The sequence below is a fragment of the Moschus berezovskii genome, chromosome 2, assembly GCF_049115385.1.
Source record: "Moschus berezovskii isolate FMDL1 chromosome 2, NW_MosBer_1.0, whole genome shotgun sequence".
Lineage (NCBI taxonomy): Eukaryota > Metazoa > Chordata > Mammalia > Artiodactyla > Moschidae > Moschus > Moschus berezovskii.
In genome coordinates, this window is record NC_142461.1 from 15,085,629 (window position 1) to 15,106,352 (window position 20,724).

A 20,724-nucleotide genomic window follows, 5' to 3' on the forward strand; every position below is an offset into this window, starting at 1 on the left:
CATTCTAAGCCTAAACATTAAAATTTTAGACTTCAATTTTCAAATCTTACTGATCTCATTCTCATGAAGTCTCCTCTCTGATAAAATTTTAAAAACAATCTAAGTTTTAAATAAGTGTCTAAGTGTCTGTTAATGGACGAATGGATAAATACAATTTGGTTTATATATAATGGGATAATATTTGGTCATGACAAAAAAGAAATCCTGTCATGTGTGACAGCATGGATGGACCTGAAAGATAATGTGCTAAGTGAATTAAGCCAGGTGGAGAAAGACAAATACTGTGTGTTATCACTTATATGTGAAATCTGAAAAGTCCAGTTCATAGATACAGAGTAGAAAAGTAGTCAGGGACTGGAGGGTGGGGAAAATAGGGTGAGATTGCTAAAAAGGCACACAATTTTCAGCTATAAGATGAATAAGTTCTGAGGATCTAATGTATAACAGAGGCTATAGTTGATAACACTGTATTGTATAATTGAAATTTTCTAAGGGAGCAGAACTTAAATGTTCTCACCAAAAAAAAAGAAAAGATAAAGATGGCGCAGTGGTCAAGAATCTGCCTGCCAGTGCAGGAGATGCAAGAGACACAGGCTGTATTCCTGGTTTGGGAAGATCCCCTGAAGGAGGAAATGGCAGTCCACTCCAATATTCTTGCCTGGAAAATCCCATGAACAGAGGAACCAGGTGGGCTGCAGTTCATGGGGTCACAAAGAGTCAGACACAACTCAGCAAATCAGCACGCATTAATTAACTAGGTAGGAGGGATCCTTTCACAATGTATATGTATATCAGATACCATAATGTACACTTTAATATCTTACAATTTTGTCAGTTCTATCTTAATGAAGCTGAAAAAAAAAATCTGAATAACACGCACCCTGGTTTATCAGTTCAGTTCAGTAACTCAGTTGTGTCTGACTCTTTGCAACCCTATGGACCGCAACACGCCAGGCCTCCTTGTCCATCACCAACTCCTGGCGTTTACTCAAACTCATGTCCATTGAGTCGGTGATGCCATCCAACCATCTCATCCTCTGTCATCCCCTTCTTCTCCTGCCTTCAATCTTTCCCAGCATCAGGGTCTTTTCAAATGAGTCAGCTCTTCGCAAGCAGGTGGCCAAAGTATTGGAGTTTCAGCTTTAGCATCAGTCCTTCCAATGAACACTCAGGACTGATCTTCTTTAGGATGGACTGGTTGGATCTCCTTGCAGTCCAAGGGACTCTCAAGAGTCTTCTCCAACACCACAGTTCAAAAGCATCAATTCTTCTGCACTCAACTTTCTTTATACTCCAACTCTCACAGCCATACATGACTACTGGAAAAACCATAGCTTTGACTAGATGGACCTTTGTTGACAAAATAATGTCTCTGCTTTTTAATATGCTGTCTAGGAGAAGGCAATGGCAAGTACTCTTGCCTAGAAAATCCCATGGATGGAGGAGCCTGGTAGGCTGCAGTCCGTGGGGTTGCTAAGGGTCGGACACGACTGAGCGACTTCACTTTCACTTTTCACTTTCACACATTGGAGAAGGAAATGTCAACCCACTCCAGTGTTCTTGCCTGGAGAATACCAGGGACGGGGGAGCCTGGTGGGCTTCCGTCTATGGGGTCACACAGAGTCGGACACGACTGAAGTGACTTAGCAGCAGCAGCAGCAGGTTGGTCATAACTTTCCTTCCAAGGAGTAAGCGTCTTTTAATTTCATGGCTGCAGTCACCATCTGCAGTGATTTTGGAACCCCAAAAAATAAAGTCAGAGCATAATTAACGAGGTAGCATTTGTAATGGGAAAATGGCAAAAATTGTTTCTAGAAAATTACTCTTCCTTAGGGTGAGAGCCACAATAACTAGTTAGAGTAACTAATTAGTTGGCTAGTTTGCTATCCTCAGGTACACTGTGGTTCTGTTTTTGTTTTTTTTTTTAAAGTTCCAACTGCACAGCAGCGGTGGTGAGGACCCTGGCGGTGGTGTAGGTGTAGCTGACCGGTGGGATCTGCAGGTACTCCAGCCAGAGGCTCTGGTACGCCATCTTCCCCACCACTGCCGGACCCCGCCACCCCCCACTTCCCCTTCCGCCAGTCCATCCCAGGGGCGGGGCGGGATCAGGGCAGAACCCCACTGTGGTTCTGAAATGGTCACTCTCTCTGGGTATACATATATGATGAAACCAGTCAGATCTTTTCTGTGACCACTTGTGTGTAAGTTAAAATCCTTGAGGTCAAAATAAAATGTATGGTAATAAAATTCTAAAATGTTTACATTTTCAACTCAATTAAAGCAGTGTTTTAGAGTGGTCTGCATAACTAGTAATATTATTACTGTGATAATAGCTAACATCTCTCAGGGGCTTTTTCTAAGACAGTCACTGTTATAAGCACCTTCAGTTCAGTTCAGTTGCTCAGTTGTGTCCGACTCTTTGCGATCCCATGGACTGCAGCATGCCAGGCTTCCCTGTCCATCACCAACTCACAGAGCTTACTCAAACTCATGTCCATAGAGTTGGCAATGCCATCCAACCATCTCATCCTCTGTTGTCCCCTTCTCCTGCCTTCAATCTTTCCCAGCATCAGGGTCTTTTCCAGTGAGTCAGTTCTTTGCATCAGGTGGTCAAAGTATTGGAGCTTCAGCTTCATCATCAGTCCTTCCAATGAATATTCAGGACTGATTTCTTTTAGGCTTGACTGTTTTGCTCTCCTTGCAGTCCACGGGACTCTTCAAAAGCATCAATTTTTGGCACTCAGCTTTATAGTCCAACTCTCACATCCATACATGACTACTGGAAAAACCAGTACTTTACTTAGATTATCTTTTCATTTGCTATGTCCCATAACTCTGGAAGATATTATTGCTAGTCCCTTTTTACAGATGAGGAAACTAAGGTACAGGGACGTTAACGTCCCAGGAAGGTTAATGTATGGCAGAGCCAGAATTTGCACTGAGGCAGTCTAATTCCAGAGCATGTATCGTCAAGCACACTGCTTGGTACTGCAGCTCACAGACAGACCAATCACCCTTCTGCTTATGTATTGAGGCAACTGATGTGCTAATATGTCATCTGGGCCCAGTTGCAGGAAAGAGAAACCACTCTAGCATTTTAGTCTGTTTGCAGAATCACTGGAAGGGCTGGGAGGTGTGGGCCTTCAGAAATTATTCCCAGCACCAGACTACCTATCAGGTCCTCCGGGGGAGGGTCTCAAGAGGCCACCACAGCCACATCTGAATTCCAGATGACATTGCTCGCTGCAGTTCAAGGGTCAGGAAATTGCTTTTCTGAAACCGCCCCTCAACACCCACCAACTAGTGATGGCTGTCGCCACCAAACTTGTCTCTTGACAGCTGTGAGGCTCAGGACGCTGGAACACTGCAGAAAAACCCAATGTTTCCATAAATGTGCTTGCCAGCATTAACAGCCAGAAGAGCAGAAAGATGGCTCCCGCCCCATTTCTGCCTTCCAAATCTCACGAAACAGCTTATGGATAGACCCCATTTCACATGGGGAAACATAACTGTAGAGGAGTCTGGGAAATGGACATTTTAATTTTCCACAAGGAAGTTAGAAAGGATCCTGGGGGTTAATTTGCAAATCTACTCAGATAATTTTCTGCTAGGGTAGAATTTGGTGGTTATCACTAAAGATGACTTTTCATCAGTATATATAAACTGTTTCTGGTACAGACTATGTTCAAAAATCAGTTCTCTTTTAAAAAAAAAGCCCCAGAATTAATTTTATTTGCCTCTGCACAGACCCAGAACAGTGGACAGTGCTAGTTAGTTTTCTTAAATAGCATCGTTGAAATAGTTAAAGCTAAATAGTTACAGCTATTAAAGCTATCAAAGTGAATACCCTTTACTGAGTGCTCTTCTCACTCACTGGGGCTAGGAGTGGATGAGCTTTTAGGGTTGGGAGGAGTTGTTCTCAAAAGTTATCGGGCTTCCCTGGTGGCTCAGTGGTAAAGAATCCTGCCAATGCAGGAAGCAGAGGTTCGATCCTTGGTCCAGGAAGATCCAACGTGCCACGAAGCAACTAAGCCTGTGTGCCACAACTGTTGAGCCTGTGCTCTAGAACCCGGGAGCCACAGCTCCTGGAGCCTGCACACTGGAGAGTTCATTCTCCACAACAAGAGAAGCCACTGCAAGGAGAGTAGCCTCCACTTGCCGCAACTAGAAAAAATTCCATGCAGCAACAAGGACTCAGCACAGCCAAAAAAAAAAGAGGTTATTTATTTTGTTCCGCCAACTACAGAGTCCTAGTTTACCTCTAAATTAGACCCTGCTGTTTTAATGATGGGTATTTCTTAAAATCCTTTTCATAGCCAATTCTATTCTTTGCTGTACTTCAAATGTAAACACATAAAAAGTGTTGATAACCCATCTCCACAGGTTTGCTGCTTCCCAGCTCCCTCACCTTTTGCTCTGTTTGTTTTTTATCCCTTTATTTAAAAAATTTTTAAAAAAGTCTCCCATTCTTCCCAGCTGTGAGACTGTGGGACTTTTTATATAAACTTTGCCAATCATAAGAGGAAATCACATTGCACTTTATGGAATACACAGGTCATCTTGGCTCTTTCTCTTTTGGTTGCTGCTCAAAATTTTTTTTTGGTTAACTTCCAGGTCAGTGTTTTGAACAGCAGTGTTTTGAATGCTTTAATGTGCCAGAATTCAGACCTCCTCATGAGTGGGTAACTGATGTGTTTATTTTATTAATTAAAGTATATTTGAACAGTTATCGTTTGTCTGGTGGTGTTTTCAGGATGCTTATTTAAAAGTTATTTCATTTTCTTTATAATTGCTTATATTTTAAAATTTTTCTAAAAGTATATAATGCTTTTATTTTTAAATTAATTAATTTGTTTTTGACTGTGCTGGGTCTCCATTGCTGTGTGGGGGCTATTCTCGTTGCAGTGTGCAGGCTTCTCATTGCAGTGGCTTATGTGGTTGTGGAGCACAGGCTCTAGGGAGCGTGGGCTTCAGTAGTTGCAGCACGCAGGCTCAGTAGTTGCTTTGTGGCATGTGGGATCTTCCTGGACCTGGGATCAAACATGTATCCCCTGCATTGACAGGCGGATTCTTTACCACTGAGCCACCAGGGAAGCCCTATAATACCTTTTTAAAATTAGAAATAACCTGTATTATTTTTAAAATGATTTCATTAATTTAGTCAAAATTATTTTGATGGGAATTCTTAATTGATTGATTTAAAAAGCATTTAATTAATTTTCCACTGCCTGTGAACATAAAGCCTTAACAGTCTCAAATTAACAAAACTTCCTCAATGAGCAAAATAGTTGAACAGATTTTTTTTTTTTTGGTAATGAAAAAGGTTTGGATTAGAGTAGAAACGCATGGGCTCAGTTACTCTATGGCATGTGGGATCTTCCCATACCAGGGATTGAACAGGTGTCCCATGCATTGCAAGGTGGACTCTTCACCAGTGGACCATCAGGGAAGCCCAAAACTGAATTTTTATTTTTGTATTTTTAATACAAGAATTAAATTTGCAGCTGCTCCTGCAAATTGAGATACACTGGTTCAATCTGGCAAACAAATGAAAGATCTGGATGACTGTAATGGGACTTTGTGAACATATGTAGTAGGACTTTTTCCTCCATTTCCCTCTTAACCATAGAGTTTTAAAGAAATGTTTAACTTTGTAAGTTGAATCTTTAAAGCTATTCTGTTTGGTTTTCTTGCAAATCATATAGATGTCATTTGTAGGAAAAGGGTAATAGAACATATGTTGCTGTCTTGGTATTTCATCTGTTGGCTAGCCTTTGAACAGCTGTTGTCTTAAAAAGTTTATTTTATTCTTAAAGTTGAAAAGTATGTTTGCTTTCAGTCTGCCATAATATATTTTAATTTTGGAAATCTTTATTACAGACTTTAATATTAAGAGGTTCAGGATTCCCATTAACTAATATTCTGTGCTAGATGATCTGTCTTTACATGCTAAAGAAATGATACTTGATAAATGCTCCTATATAATTTATTTCCATAAATATTTATGTACCTTAGCAGTCGTTTCTGTCTCTTATTACTAATGTTTATTATAAATAGCTCTTTTCTCTCTCTACAGGACAATCCTTCATATACAGACTGCGTCACTTGGATTCTTCCATTTTTATTCTATTCAACCAGCTTAACAGGGTTTCAAGAGCAGTATTTGTAAATTTCCAGGTATGAAAAATTTTAATTGTTGATATTATACCTAACTGAAATATATAGATAAAAAGAGTTTTTCAATTATAGATTTTATGTATCAGAGTATGAGTTTATTGCTTGAAAATTCACTGTATAAAACATTCAGCATTCTGATCTTGGCCAGGTCTCCCTGCTCACTTATGGCTAAATTTTCAATTCATTGCCCATCTTGTGTATATATCTCTCTACCATTCTGCCTTAAAAAAAAAAAAATTATTTATTTGGCTGTGTTGAGTCTTAGTTGTGGCATGTTGATTCTCTAGTTGTGGCCCATGCGCTCCAGAGTTCACAGGCTCAGTAGTTACAGTTCATGTGGGATCTTAGTTCCCCAATCAGGGATCAAATCCAAGTCCCCTGCATTGCAAGGTGGATTCTTAACCACTGGACTGCCAGGGGAGTCCTTCTTCCATTCAGCTTTAATCAATGACTCATATTACATAAGAGCTAGAGATTATCTAGACCAATCCCCTCAATTTGCAGAGAAGGAAATGAAACCTAGAAAGGTGAAGTTGCTTGTCCCTGCACATATAGCTAATTTAGTGGCAGAACTAGTGGCAGAACTGTGATCTCCCAGCTCTCCCAAGAAAGCAATGAAGGACTGTAGCTCATCAGTTACATCCTGCAGCTTTGAAGTCACTTTCTATTAATATCCTCCCCCCCACTTTTTTTTCCTCTAGTCTTCACTGCAACTTATGGGATTTTAGTTCCCTGACCAGGGATTGAACCCAAGGCCCTCAGCAGTGAAAGCTTAGAGTCCTAACCACTGGACCACCAGTGAATTCCCTGGGTTAATACTCTTTTCTGTAAAATGGAGCTAACAATACTGTCTACCTTCTAGGTTGTTGTTTGTCAGGATTCAGGAGACAGAGCACATTGCTACTATTATTCTTGCCGTGGCCCTTTCATTACTCAATGTGTAGATCCCTTCACTGCTTCTTAAAGCTCCTCACCCTCGGTGTACCTGTCACATACTCTCCTGATTCTTCTTATATTTCTCTGTCTATAACTCTGCCTTCTCTTCCCCATTCTGCTCCACAGTCAGGGCGGTTCTCCAGTTTCTGCCCCCTGCCCATATTTCCTCTGAGCCTCTTCTCTATTTGCAGATCTCTCCGACATCACCACCTTCAAGTCTGACATCCCCTCTGAACTTCAGACTAGGATTTCCAGTAGCCCTCTGGCCACAGCTACCCGATTTCCCACTCACATCAGATGCCGTGTACTTAAAACCTAAGTCATTGCTTTTTCCCTAACTTGGCTTTCTTCCTTCTGGCTTTCTAATTTCTGTTAGTGATACTGCTAAACACCAAATCACTGGGTTCTCTTTCTTTCTCTGTAGGCTTCCACAGCCAATTACAAATCATGGTACACTTTGGTACAATTAGGCAAGTCGAATAAGAGTTAGAAGAGCTCTGGAGACGGCAGTGGGGCTCTCTGAACGTACGCAGTAGAATTTTTCAGTCAGCCATCAAGACCCATGGATTTATTTCCCATTCAGGTCATTTGTGTCTTTTCCTTCCTTCCCATTCCTGCCATCATCACTGTGTTCAGACCAGTAAGCAGATTGACAGTTGCAATAGTATAGCTGTTTGTTCACCTAGCGCTCGCTTAGTTTGTTCTTTCTTTCTTCCAAGAAATATAACTTGCTGACGTTTCATAATGGAATGTGATCTTGTCATTTGTTCATGTGGCACATGAATCTTGACATAAGTAGACACAGAATATTATTACTCTGTGAGCTCCCAGGATATCTTAATCATGAATTACAACCTAGATCTGGATAAATGTGAGACTGATAGTTAATATTTCACCCACTTGTTTGACACACTTAAACATTTTTTTCATATATATTCGTATGATTCCAAACTCAGAATGTTAAGAAAGTACACTATATAATGTCTCCCCTCCATCTTTGCCTCTATTTCTCAGATCCCACCTTTCCTCCAATTAGCAACCACCGTCCTGGTTTTCCAGAGTTTCCACTTTTTTCCCTTATATTTTTTTTGTGTGTTCCTTGCTTTTTAAAAAGACTTAACTGTGTGTATCATGTGTCATATTTGTATCTTAGCCGTCTTTCCATATGACTTTCCTCCCCTACCGATGGACATTTTTCTAGTCTTTTGCTATTCTAGACAGTGCTGCAGTGAATAACTATGCACATGTGTCACTTCGATCATGTACCAGTATACTAGTGCTAGTACTCAGTCGCTCAGTCGTGTCCGACTCTTTGCGGCCCCGTGGACTGTAGCCCGCCAGGTTCCTCTGTCAATGGACTTTCCCAAGCAAGAATACTGGACTGGATTGCCATTTCTTCCTCCAACGAATCTTCCTGACCCAGGGATTAAACCCATATCTCTTGCATCTCCTGCACTGGCAGGCGAATTCTTTGCTGCTTTGCCACCTGGGAAGCCCCATGTACTAGTATGTCTGTAGGATAAATTCCCAGGAGTGAAGTTGCTTAGTCAGAGAATATATGCATTCATCATTTTGAGAACTGTTGCCAAATTGCCCTCCATGGAGTGACATCAATTTATATTCCTACCAGTTAAGATTGAAAGTGCTTACTTTCCTACAGTCTTATCAATATTATCAAATGTTTGGATTTTGTTGCTCATTTGAGAGAGGAAAAGTGAAACATCAATATAGTTTTAATTTGCATTTATATTTTTATGACTGAGGTTTAACATCCCTTCATATGATATTTGTGTTTCTTTTTCTGTGAACTGTCCTTTGTCTTATTTTTTCTTAGGTTATCATTCTGTTCTAGCAAATTTCTTAGAAGCTTAGGATATATTATGGAGATTGCCGTTTCTCTAATAGATGTTTTTGCCATGTTGTCATCTGTCTTTTTGCCTTTTGTCATACAGAATTTTGTTTTATCTTTTATGTCGTCACATGTATCAGTCATTTATGGCTTTTGTATTTTGAGTCATGGTTATAAAGGCCTTTCCCAATTTGAGTTTATAAACTTTCTGTATATTTTCTTAGCACTTTTATGGACTTATTTTCACACCTAAGTCTTTGATCCGTATGGCATTTATCCTGGTATGAGATGGAGGTGTAAATCCAGCTTATTTTTTTTCCAGAAGGCTAAAAATTGTCCCAATGCCACTTAGTAAATTGCTCATCTTTTTACCACAGGTTCATCATATATTAAATTCCCACATATATGGGGGTACTTTTCTGGATTTCCTAGTATACTCCACTGGTCTGTCTTTGTCTTTATCATCAGCATCACAGTTTTAATTATTGATGAAGTAGATAATATAACTAAATGTCTGTTGGTGCTTATTCCTTCTCTTTGTTCTTTTTCAAAATTTAACTGGCTGTTGTATACTTAATTTTCCATAGAACTTTAGCATCAATTTGTGTTGATCTTAAAATGACCTACTGGTATTTTGATTATGGTCATGTTATATTATAAAATGACTTAGGAAGAATTGACATCTTAATATGTTGAATGTTCCCATTCAAAGAGTTTGATTTTCTATAGTCTTCTCTTGTGTCCTCAGGTTTTTTTCATGAGTCTTATGCATTTCTTGTTAAATTTATTCCTCTGTCTTTTGTATTTTTAATGCTGTTGAAAACAGGAGTCCTTTATTTCATTAGATTTCTTACCTGGTATGGTTTTTTTTGGACATATATGTATATATGTTAATGAGTTAATGATTTCTAATATGAATTTCATAATCTCCTCAGTTCAGTTCAGTTCAGTTCGGTCGCTTAGTCGTGACCGACTCTTTGCAACCCCATGAATCACAGCACTCCAGGTCTCCTTGTCCATCACCAACTCCCAGAGTTCACTCAAACTCATGTCCATCGAGTCGGTGATGCCATCCAGCCATTTCATTCTCTGTTGTCCCCTTCTCCTCCCGCCCCCAATCCTTCCCAGCATCAGAGTCTTTTCCAGTGAGTCAGCTCGTCACATGAGGTGGCCAAAGTATTGGAGTTTCAGCTTTAGCATCAGTCCTTCCAATGAACACCTAGGATCGATCTCCTTTAGAATGGACTGGTTGGATCTCCTTGCAGTCCAAGGGACTCTCAAGAGTCTTCTCCAGCACCACAGTTCAAAAGCATCAATTCTTTGGCCATCAGCTTTCTTCACAGTCCAACTCTCACATCCACACATGACCACTGGAAAAACCATAGCCTTGACTAGATGGACCTTTGTTGGCAAAGTAATGTCTCTGCCTTTTAATATACTATCTAGGTTGGTCATAACTTTCCTTCCAAGGAGTAAGCGTCTTTTAATTTCATGGCTGCAATCATGGTCCACTGGAGAAGGGAATAGCAAACCACTTCAGTATACTTGCCTTGAGAACCCCATGAACAGCATCAAAAGGCAAAATGATAGGATACTGAATGAGGAATTCCCCAGGTCGGTAGTAGCCCAGTATGCTACTGGAGCTCAGTGGAGAAATAACTCCAGAAAGAATGAAGGGATGGAGCCAAAGCAAAACCAATACCCAGTTGTGGATGTGACTGGTGATAGAAGCAAGGTCCGATGCTGTAAAGAGCAATATTGCATAGGAACCTGGAATGTTAGGTCCATGAATCAAGGCAAATTGGAAGTGATCAAACAGGAGATGACAAGAGTGAACGTTGACATTCTAGGAATCAGTGAACTAAAATGGACTGGAATGGGTGAATTTAACTCAGATGACCATTGTATCTACTACTGTGGGCAGGAATCCCTTAGAAGAAATGGTGTAGCCATCATGGTCAACAAAAGAGTCCGAACTGCAGTACTTGGATGCAATCTCAAAAACGACAGAATGATCTCTGTTCGTTTCCAAGGCAAACCATTCAATATTACAGTAATCCAAGTCTATGCCCCAACCAGTAATGCTGAAGAAGCCGAAGTTGAACAGTTCTATGAAGACCTACAAGACCTTTTAGAACTAACACCCAAAAAAGATGTCCTTTTCATTATAGGGGACTGGAATGCAAAAGTAGGAAGTCAAGAAATACCTGGAGTAACAGGCAAATTTGGCCTTGGAGCACGGAATGAAGCAGGGCAAAGGCTAATAGAGTTTTGCCAAGAGAACACACAGGTCATAGCAAACACCCTCTTCCAACAACACAAGAGAAGACTCTACACATGGACTTCAGCAGATGGTCAACACTGAAATCAGATTGATTATATTCTTTGCAGCCAAAGATGGAGAAGCTCTATACAGTTAGCAAAAACAAGACCAGGAGCTGACTGTGGCTCAGATCATGAACTCTTATTGCCAAATTCAGACTTAAATTGAAGAAGTAGGGAAAACCACTAGACCATTCAGATATGACCTCAATCAAATCCCTTATGATTATACAGTGGAAGTAAGAAATAGATTTAAGGGACTAGATCTGATCGATAGAGTGCCTGATGAACTCTGGACGGAGGTTCGTGACATTGTACAGGAGACAGGGACCAAGACCATCCCCATGGAAAAGAAATGCAAAAAAGCAAAATGGCTGTCTGAGGAGGCCTTACAAATAGCTGTGAAGAGAAGCGAAAAGCAAAGGAGAAAAGGCAAGATATAAGCATCTGAATGCAGAGTTCCAAAGAATAGCAAGGAGAGATAAGAAAGACTTTCTCAGTGATCAATGCAAAGAAATAGAGGAAAACAACAGAATAGGAAAAACAAGAGATCTTTTCAAGAAAATTAGAGATATCAAGGGAACATTTAGAGATATCAAGGTGATAACTAATCAGCTTGAACCCCACGTCAAGAGAAAATTCTAAAGAACAGTGTACTCAAAATGTATTGGCTTATTTGCTTTGAAATGTTTTTATTGAATTAATTAAAGAATGTCCTTGACTTTAAAGTCAGGATATAGGGAAAGTCATGTAAATAACCTTTGTTATTCCTGCCCTGCAAATAGGTTCATTATTACCATTTTTCTAGATTCTATATATATGCATTAATATACAATATTTGTTTTTTTCTTTTTGACTTCGCTCAGTGTAACAGGCTCTAGGTTAATCCACCTCACTAGAACTGACTCAAATTTGTTCCTTTTTATGGCTGAGTAATATTCCATTGTATGTGTGCAGGGCAGTAATAGAGACGTATAGATACAGCAGGGGATGGAAAGGGTGGGACAAATTGAGAGAGTAACATTGAAACATATACATTACTGTATGTAAAATAGCAGGAAGGTGCTATATAACACAGGGAGCTCATGACAACCTAGAAGGGTGGAATGAGGTGAGGGGTGGAAGGGAGGTTCGAGAGGGAGGGGATATATGTATACTTATGGCTGATTCACATTGTTGTACAGCAGAAACCAACTCAACATTATAAAGCAATTATCTTCCAATTAAAAGTAAATTTTAAAAAAAGAACCTTGTTAGTTCAATAAGGACATTAGTGAAGATATTTATTGAATGTCTTAAACATTAAATCAAGGCTGAGCTTCCCTGGTGGCTCAGTTGGTAAAGAATCCATCTGCAATGCAGGAAAGCCAGCTTCAATCCTTGGGTGGGGAAGATCCTCTGGAGAAGGAAGTGGCTACCCACTCTAGTATTCTTGCCTGGAAAATCCCATGGACAGAGGAGCCTATCTGGCTACAGTCCATGGGTTGCAAACAGTCGGATACAACTAAGCGACTAAATCATCACCACCATACACATAGACATGGTCTCTCCTCGTGTGATTATTACAGTGTAGCAGGGAAACACACATCCAAGCAGGCAAATAAAATGCATTCCAGCAATTGCCACGGCATACGTGTATACAGTGCAGTGGGTCCTGGAAGAAATAGCAATCAGCATGAACCCAGGAAAGTCAAGGAAAGCTTCCCAAGTGATGCTGTGTTTGAACTGACTCTGGAGGAAGAGTAAGAGCTTCTCAGACTGAGAAGGGTGGTTTTATTGTGGCATAGGAACAATATATAAAAAGCTTGGCAGCGTGACGGGTATAATGTACCTGGGAATGGCATAGATCTTGAGTGGGAGGTAGGTAGCTGGAAAGAGATGAGCATACAGAGATTGGCAGAAGGTGGGTCCCAAGGGGTATTAAATCCATTCGTAGAAATATGGACTTTATTAAGGAGGCAGGAAGGAGCACTAAAGAATTTTAAACAGGAGAATCTGGAAAGATCACATACTTCAGGATGGATTGAAGGGTAAATGATAAAAGGCAAGGAGACCAGTTAGGAAGTTTATTGTATTGGTCTGAATATTCTCTATAATGACATTTAATGCCCTCAGAAGAATTCACATACAGATTCCTCCTAGAAGTTAGCGCCAGAAAAATGCTCATTTCGTAGTGGGCAGATGTCACAAGCATTATATAAATTGTTTGTGTTTCTCTGTTTTGTTTTGTTTTTTGCCTTGGATTACAGTACAAATGGTGCTCAATGTAAACCTGCAGAAACCATCTCATCTCCATTTTAAATTTCTAATTTCTATTGTAAAGTATGTTTCATATATACGTATTTAAAACTACTTTAAAAAGGATGTATGATCATTTTGGAAGATATACACAAATGTAATGAAAACATATAAATTCCTGACATTATCTAGTGCCACCACTCCCCAAGTGTTTCCATCCTAAATCAATGACATTTCTACCTCCATCTCAACTGCAAATAGAACTTGTTACTTTGCAAGGGGGAAAATTCTGTGTTGAGCAGCTTAACCTAGTATTACTCAAAACAGTTGTTTTTTTTTTTACCGAAACAGTAAGAAAGACTACATTTTACATCTTGACCAGGACTTACCTGGTGACTCAGCTGGTGAAGAATCTGCCTACAGTCCAGGAGACCCTGGTTCAATTCCTGGGTCAGGAAGATCCCCTGGAGAAGGGATAGGCTACACACTCCAGTATTCTTAGGCTTCCCTGGTGGCTCAGATGGTAAAGAATCGGCCTGTAATGCAGGACACCTGGGCTTGATCCCTGGGTTGGGAAGATCCCCTGGAGGAGGGCATGGCAACTCACTCCAGTATTTTTGCCTGGAGAATCCCCATGGACAGAGGAGACTGGCAGGCTATACTCCATGGGATTCCCAAAGAGTTGGACGTAATTAAGCAATTAAACACAGCACATCTTGACCTATACACACCTGGGATTCTGTATATTAATTTATCTCTCTGAAACAGAAAATTCATGTAAGAATTCTTAATACTTGCAATAAGCTCTAATATTTTAAATTCTATTTTGTGTTCTTTAAAATCCTACTTGTACCCACTAAATTGATTTCACAGCCCACGAATGGACTGAGATAAGCAGTAAAATAACCACCGACTTAAAACTTTCCCAACCGTGGTTTGCTTGCATATAAATATGAAGGCACTAGATCAAGACACCTGAGTTCAAAAAATCCCATCAAGTTCTCATCTTTAAGAAACTGTTTTTCATGTTGAGTTAACATCTGCCTCCTTTTAGTCCTATCTATTGGTCCATTTTGCTTTTCAGAACCACATTGAAACATTTATTCAACAAATATGACCAAGCACCTGTGTGCCAGACATGCTCTGTGCTAGGGATGCTGAGCAGTCAGCCCTTGTGGAACTTAACGTTCTAGTGATTAGTCCAGAGGACTTGTCTACTGGAGCTGCTGGAAGAATAATTCTGCTTCCTCTTCCACGTAATTGTTCTTCAATATTGGAAGACAATTATTATGTTTCATTTTAATCTTTTCTCCTAGTTTCTATACTGACATACTTTCTATGACAATAGCTGTTGAGTCATAGTGATCAACTGAAACTTCCCATACTAAAAATGGACTTGCCAAGGTAACCTCTGATAGTGATATTGAAGCAAAGATTTGTTTAAAGTTGGGGAACAAGTTATGTGAAGATCTGGGTGAGGAGGGTTTGTGACATAGGGGCTATCAGGAGTGCATTGGCACATTGGGAAACATCAAAACCATTGAGGCTAGAGCTAGGGGCAGATAGGGTATGGGAGGAAAGATCTTGCAGTCCTTTTAGATGAGGGTAATGATTTTGGAATTCTTTCTGAAAAGAAAACCTCTGGAAGTTTTGAGAAAAGGAGTGATACGACATGACTTATATTTTAGCAGATCCCTCTGGTAAAAACAGAGCCAGAAATAAAGCTAAGGCATTAGTCTGTTTATTCAAGTGTTCTTTTATGATCCTCCTTATAGTTTTATCATATACTTCTTAAACTTCCTGCATATTTCTTAAGATATTTAATTTTAACAATTTGCAAGAACCTTTCATTGCATTGGATAGCTAGCTACTCATTTTTGTGTGTTCACTTTTTGTGTTTTATAACTGGATATCTTCGTATATTCTCTTGTTTCTAGGAGTGTTTTTTTTTTTTTTTACTTTATTGGTATAATTTACATACAGTAAGAGGTACTGTGTTTAAGTGTACAAGCTCAGTGGGTTTTGATATGTATTCATGTGTAACAGTCACCATAAATAAGACAGAACATTTCTATCACCCAGAGCTTCCCTCTAATCTCCCCCACCTCCCAATGCCTTTTATCAGTCTCCTTTCTGTCACCCTACACTAGTCTTGCCCTTTTCCAGAATTTCATGTGACTGGAATCACACACTATTGACTCTTTTGTATCTAGCTTCTTTTTGTTGAGCCTAATGCATCATGAGGAATGCTGGGCTGGAAGAAGCACAGGCTGGAATCAAGATTGCCGGGAGAAATATCAATAACCTCTGATATTCAGATGACACCACCCTTATGGCAGAAAGTGAAGAGGAACTCAGAGGCCTCTTGATGAAAGTGAAAGAGGAGAGTGAAAAGGTTGGCTTAAAGCTCAACATTCAGAAAACGAAGATCATGGCATCTGGTCCCATCACTTCATGGGAAATAGATGGGGAAACAGTGGAAACAGTGTCAGACTTTATTTTGGGGGGCACCAAAATCACTGCAAATGCTGATTGCAGCCATGAAATTAAAAGATGCTTACTCCTTGAAAGGAAAGTTATGACCAACCTAGACAGCATATTAAAAAGCAGAGACATTACTTTGCCAACAAAGGTCCGTCTGGTCAAGGCTATGGTTTTTCCATTGGTCATGTATGGATATGAGAGTTGGACTGTGAAGAAAGCTGATCGCTGAAGAATTGATGCTTTTGAACTGTGGTGCTGGAGAAGACTCTTGAGGGTCCCTTGGACTGCAAGGAGATCCAACCAGTCCATTCTAAAGGAGATCAATCCTGGGTGTTCATTGGAAGGACTGATGCTAAAGCTGAAACTCCAATACTTTGGCCACCTCATGCGACGAGTTGACTCACTGGAAAAGAGTCTGATGCTGAGAGAGATTGGGGGTGGGAGGAGACGAGGACGACAGAGAATGAGATGGCTGGATGGCATCACCGACTCGATGGACATGAGTTTGAGTGAACTCCGGGAGCTGGTGATGGACAGGGAGGCCTGGCGTGCTTGATTCATGGGGTCGCAAAGAGTCAGACACGACTGAGCGACTGAACTGAACTGAATGCTTTTGAGATTCATTCAAGTCATTTTATGTATCAGAGGTTTGTTCTTTTCTGTTGCTCGCTGCTATTCTTTGGTATGGATGTACCACAATTTTTCTATTCACCAGTTGATAGACATTTCTTTCTAGATGAGGATGAATGTGAATGAAGCAGCTCTAATTTCTTGTACAAACCTCTTTGTGGACATATAATTTCATTTCTCTTGGGTAAATACTTAGGAATGGAATTCTTGGGTCCTGGAGTAGGTTTAACTTTACTGGAACTGCTAAACCGTTTTCCAGAGTACTTGTACCATTTTACATTCCCACCAGCGGTGTATGAGATCCAGTTTCTCCACATCCTTGTCAACACTTGGTACTGTCAGCCTTTTTAGTTTTAGCCATTACAGTGGGTATGTAATGACGTTTCATTGTTCATTGTGTATTTCCCTAATGGTTAATGATATTGAGCATTTTTTCATGTGCTAATTTGTGTATCTTTTAGTGAAATATCAGTTCAAATCATTTGCCAATGAGTTTGTCCTATTATTGAGTTTTTTGAAGTCTTTATCTATTCTAGATACAAGTCTTTTAAAAAAATGTATTTATTTATGGCTGTGCTGGATCTTCGTTGCTGTGTGAGGACTTTCTCTGGTTGTGGAGAGTAGGGGCTACTCTCTAGTCGCAGTGCATGGGCTTTCCATTGTGGTGGTTTCTCTTGTTGTGGAGCGTGAGCTTTAGGGTGCATGGGTTTCAGTAGCTGCTGCTCGTGGGCTCAGTAATTGCAGCTCGCAGGCTCCAGAGCACAGGCTCAGTAGTTGTGGCTCATGGGCTTAGTTGCCCTGAGGCATCTGAGATCTTCCTGGGCCAGAGATCAAACCCACATCCCATGCATTAACAGGCAGATTCTTAACCACTGGACCACCAGGGAAGTCCTGTCTTTCACTTTAGATTGGATTGATCCCAACATGTCCCAGATCATTTGACCTCTGAAAATGTCAATGAAGAGGCACAACTCTCAGTCTTCATGGTGTTTGTCTCCTACCTTCTAGCATACATTTTTCTTACCAAGGTATCTAAGATGCTTGCTACTTTCTTCTCATGATGTCCAATCAGCATTATAATATCGATGTAGTGAACTATTGTCCCTGACAGGTGAAAACAAACTGCTACTTGTGTTTCTTGCTAATCCATATAAAGACAAAACATCTCTCAAGTCAATGGCTGTATTCCAAGGGCCTGGTACCATGTTGATTTGCTTCAGTAGAAAGATCACATCTGGAACAACAGCTGCAATCAGAATTACCCAGTGACTAAGCATACTAATGGAGAAGGAAATGGCAACCCACTGTAGTATTCTTACCCAGAAAATTCCATGGACAGAGGAGCCTGGTGGGCTACAGTTTGTGGGGTCACAAAGAGTCGGACACGACTGAATGACGAACAAGCATACTAAAATCTATAGTCAGTGCCCAAGACCTGTCCACCTTCTGCAGAGGCCAGAGAGGCAGATTAAAAGCAGAAGTGATAGGAATCACTACCTTAACATCTTTGAAGCCTTCGATGGTGGCACTAATCTCTGTATATTTCCAAGAGATTTAGTGTTGGTTTTGGTTTATGCTGGTAGGAAAGGAAAGTTAAGAATTTCTATTTGTTCCAAAGTCTCTGAGTCATGTCTGACTCTTTGCGACCCCAGGGACTGTAGCCCCCCAGGCTTCTCTGTCCATGGAATTCTCCAGGGAAGAATACTGGAGTGGGTAGCCATTCCTTTCTCCAGGGGATCTTCCCAACCCAGGGATTGAACCCTCATCTCCCACAAGGATTCTTTACCGTCTGAGCCACCAGGGAAGCCGAAGAATACTGGAATGGGTAGTCTATCCCTTCTCCACCGGATCTTCCCAACCCAGGAGTTGAACTGGGATCTCCTGCATTGCAGGTGGGGTCTTTACTGGCTGAGCTACCAGGGAAGCCCCTTATCATAATAGCCCCCATACCATGATCAGGGAGCTACAGTGGGGTTTTTGCCAATTGCTAAGTAGGGCTTTTGGAAATGTACTTCAGAAATAGGAAAAATAGCCATAGGGTGAGATAGACACAGGCCAGAACTCCATTAACATTGCCTAAATAAATGTCTACTTTAATTGGTGGATCACAATGGTGTTTTGGGTACCCCAGGATTAACGCCCATTCAGAACCAGTATCTCGCAGTCCCTGAAAGATCTAGATAGTTCCTTTCTCCTAGTGTTCAGTCATCCTAGTAAATGGCTTCACTTACATTCATTTAGTAATGACCTACTAGGACATTATTTCGGGTCCCTGGAGGAAGACTTGGAGGAGATTTTTAATATGTACTTGTGGGAGTGTAGTGTCCTTCTTCAATCAAATGTTCTATAAATCCAGTTCTGTAAAGCAGCTTAGGTCTGAGGTATGGATGGCAGGCTATCATACTCCAATATGACAAACCAAATCAGATTCCTGCTCAGTAGACCGAGAGTTTCTGTTTGGTGGTTGGTTGGTTTTTTGTTATATAGACCAAGTTAATACTTTAGTAAGCTGTTTGTTTAGGCAGTTCCCAGAGACAACAAGATCAGTTAGCCATCACCAAAGATCCATCCCTGCTGTTGTTGTTTAGTCACTAAGTCACGTCCAACTCTTTGTGACCCCATGGACTGCAGCATGCGAGGCTTCTCTGTCCTCCACTATCTCTCAGAGTTTGCTCAGATTTATGTCCATTGAGTCAGTGATACTATCTAACCATCTCGTCCTCTGTCAGTCCCTTCTTCTTTTGCCTTCAGTCTTTCCCAGCATGAAGGCCTTTTCCAGTGAGTCAGCTCTTTGCATCAGGTGGCCAAAGTATTGGAGTTTCAGCTTTAGCATCAGTCCTTCCAATGAATATTCAGGGTTGATTTTCTTTAGGATTTACTGGTTTGATCTCCTTGCTGTCCAAGGAACTCTCAAGAGTCTTCTCTAGCACCACAGTTTGAAAGCATCAGTTCTTCAGTGTTCAGCTTTCTTTATGGTCCAACTCTCACATCCATACATGACTACTGGTAAAACCATGGCTTTGATTATATGGATCTTTATCAGCAAAGTGATGTCTCTGCTTTTTAATACACTGTTCTAGCTTTTCTTGTCATAGCTTTCATGGCTGCAGTCACCATCCACGGTGATTTTGGAACCCAAGAAAATAAAATCTGCTACTATTTCCACTTTTTCCCTTTCTATTTGCCATGAAGTGATGCCACGATCTTAGTTTTTTAATGTTGAGTTTCAAGCCAGCTTTTTCTCTCTCGTCTTTCACCCTCATCAAGAGTCTCTTTAGTTTCTCCTCACTTTCTGCCCACTATTCTTGCCAGGAGAATTTCTTGGACAGAGGAGGCTGGTGGGCCGCAGTCCATGGGGTTGCAAAGAGTTGGACACGACTGAGCAACTACACTTTCACTTTTTCACTTTCTGCCATTAAAGTGGTATCATCTGCATATCTGAGGTTGTTGATATTTCTCCTGGTGATCTTGACTCCACCTTGTGATTCATACAGCCTGGTATTTCACATGATGTACTCTGTGTATAAGTTAAATAAGCCAGGGTGACAATATATAGCCTTGATGTATTCTTTTCACACACAAAGGCTTTAGTGTAGTAGTGAAGCAAAAGTAGGTGTTTTTCCAGAACTCTTTTGCTTTCTCCATGATCCAATGAGTGCTGGCAATTTGATCCCTGTATATTATGGTAATCATATGCACATCGTCACCAGCATTTAACCACTGTCACCTGGCGTTTGCCACTCTGGGATTTTATCATCCCATTTCAGTGAGGACTTTTTCTCCTGTCATCCCCATCCTACAGATGATAACCTCCATATCATAAATGACTTCCTTCATAAGTGAAGGAAGTGTCCTCTGGACATTTGTGTTTCTTCCTCTACATTCCAGAATTTTTGGCATCTGAACTTCATTGAATATAGTTCACTCTTGAGTTCAAGTTGTGGTCAGCCAGTGAAACATTTTCAGAGACATTCCTAAGTGCTTTAACTCACTAACAACTCTTCCTGTGTGATAATTTTACATTATCCTCCCTGGGAAATACTGGGATCTGACTCTGGCTATGGTCTGGTGGTAGTAGGAAGTGGGGA

At 40.6% G+C, this 20,724-nt stretch overlaps 1 protein-coding gene across 2 annotated transcripts in view; it reads left to right on the top strand.

The window, feature by feature from the left end:
- Positions 1–20,724, top strand: part of ZBTB8A (zinc finger and BTB domain containing 8A) — a 63,527-nt gene that overhangs the window by 8,563 nt on the left and 34,240 nt on the right. Inside the window, exons 1-2 of one of the 2 annotated variants that reach the window (XM_088844613.1) lie at positions 1,944–2,023; positions 6,077–6,177. The gene's annotated coding sequence lies outside the window, so the exon portion shown is untranslated. Of the gene's footprint in view, positions 1–1,943; positions 2,024–6,076; positions 6,178–20,724 lie in introns of those variants that run through there. The other variant, XM_055398135.2, reaches the window with a different exon arrangement.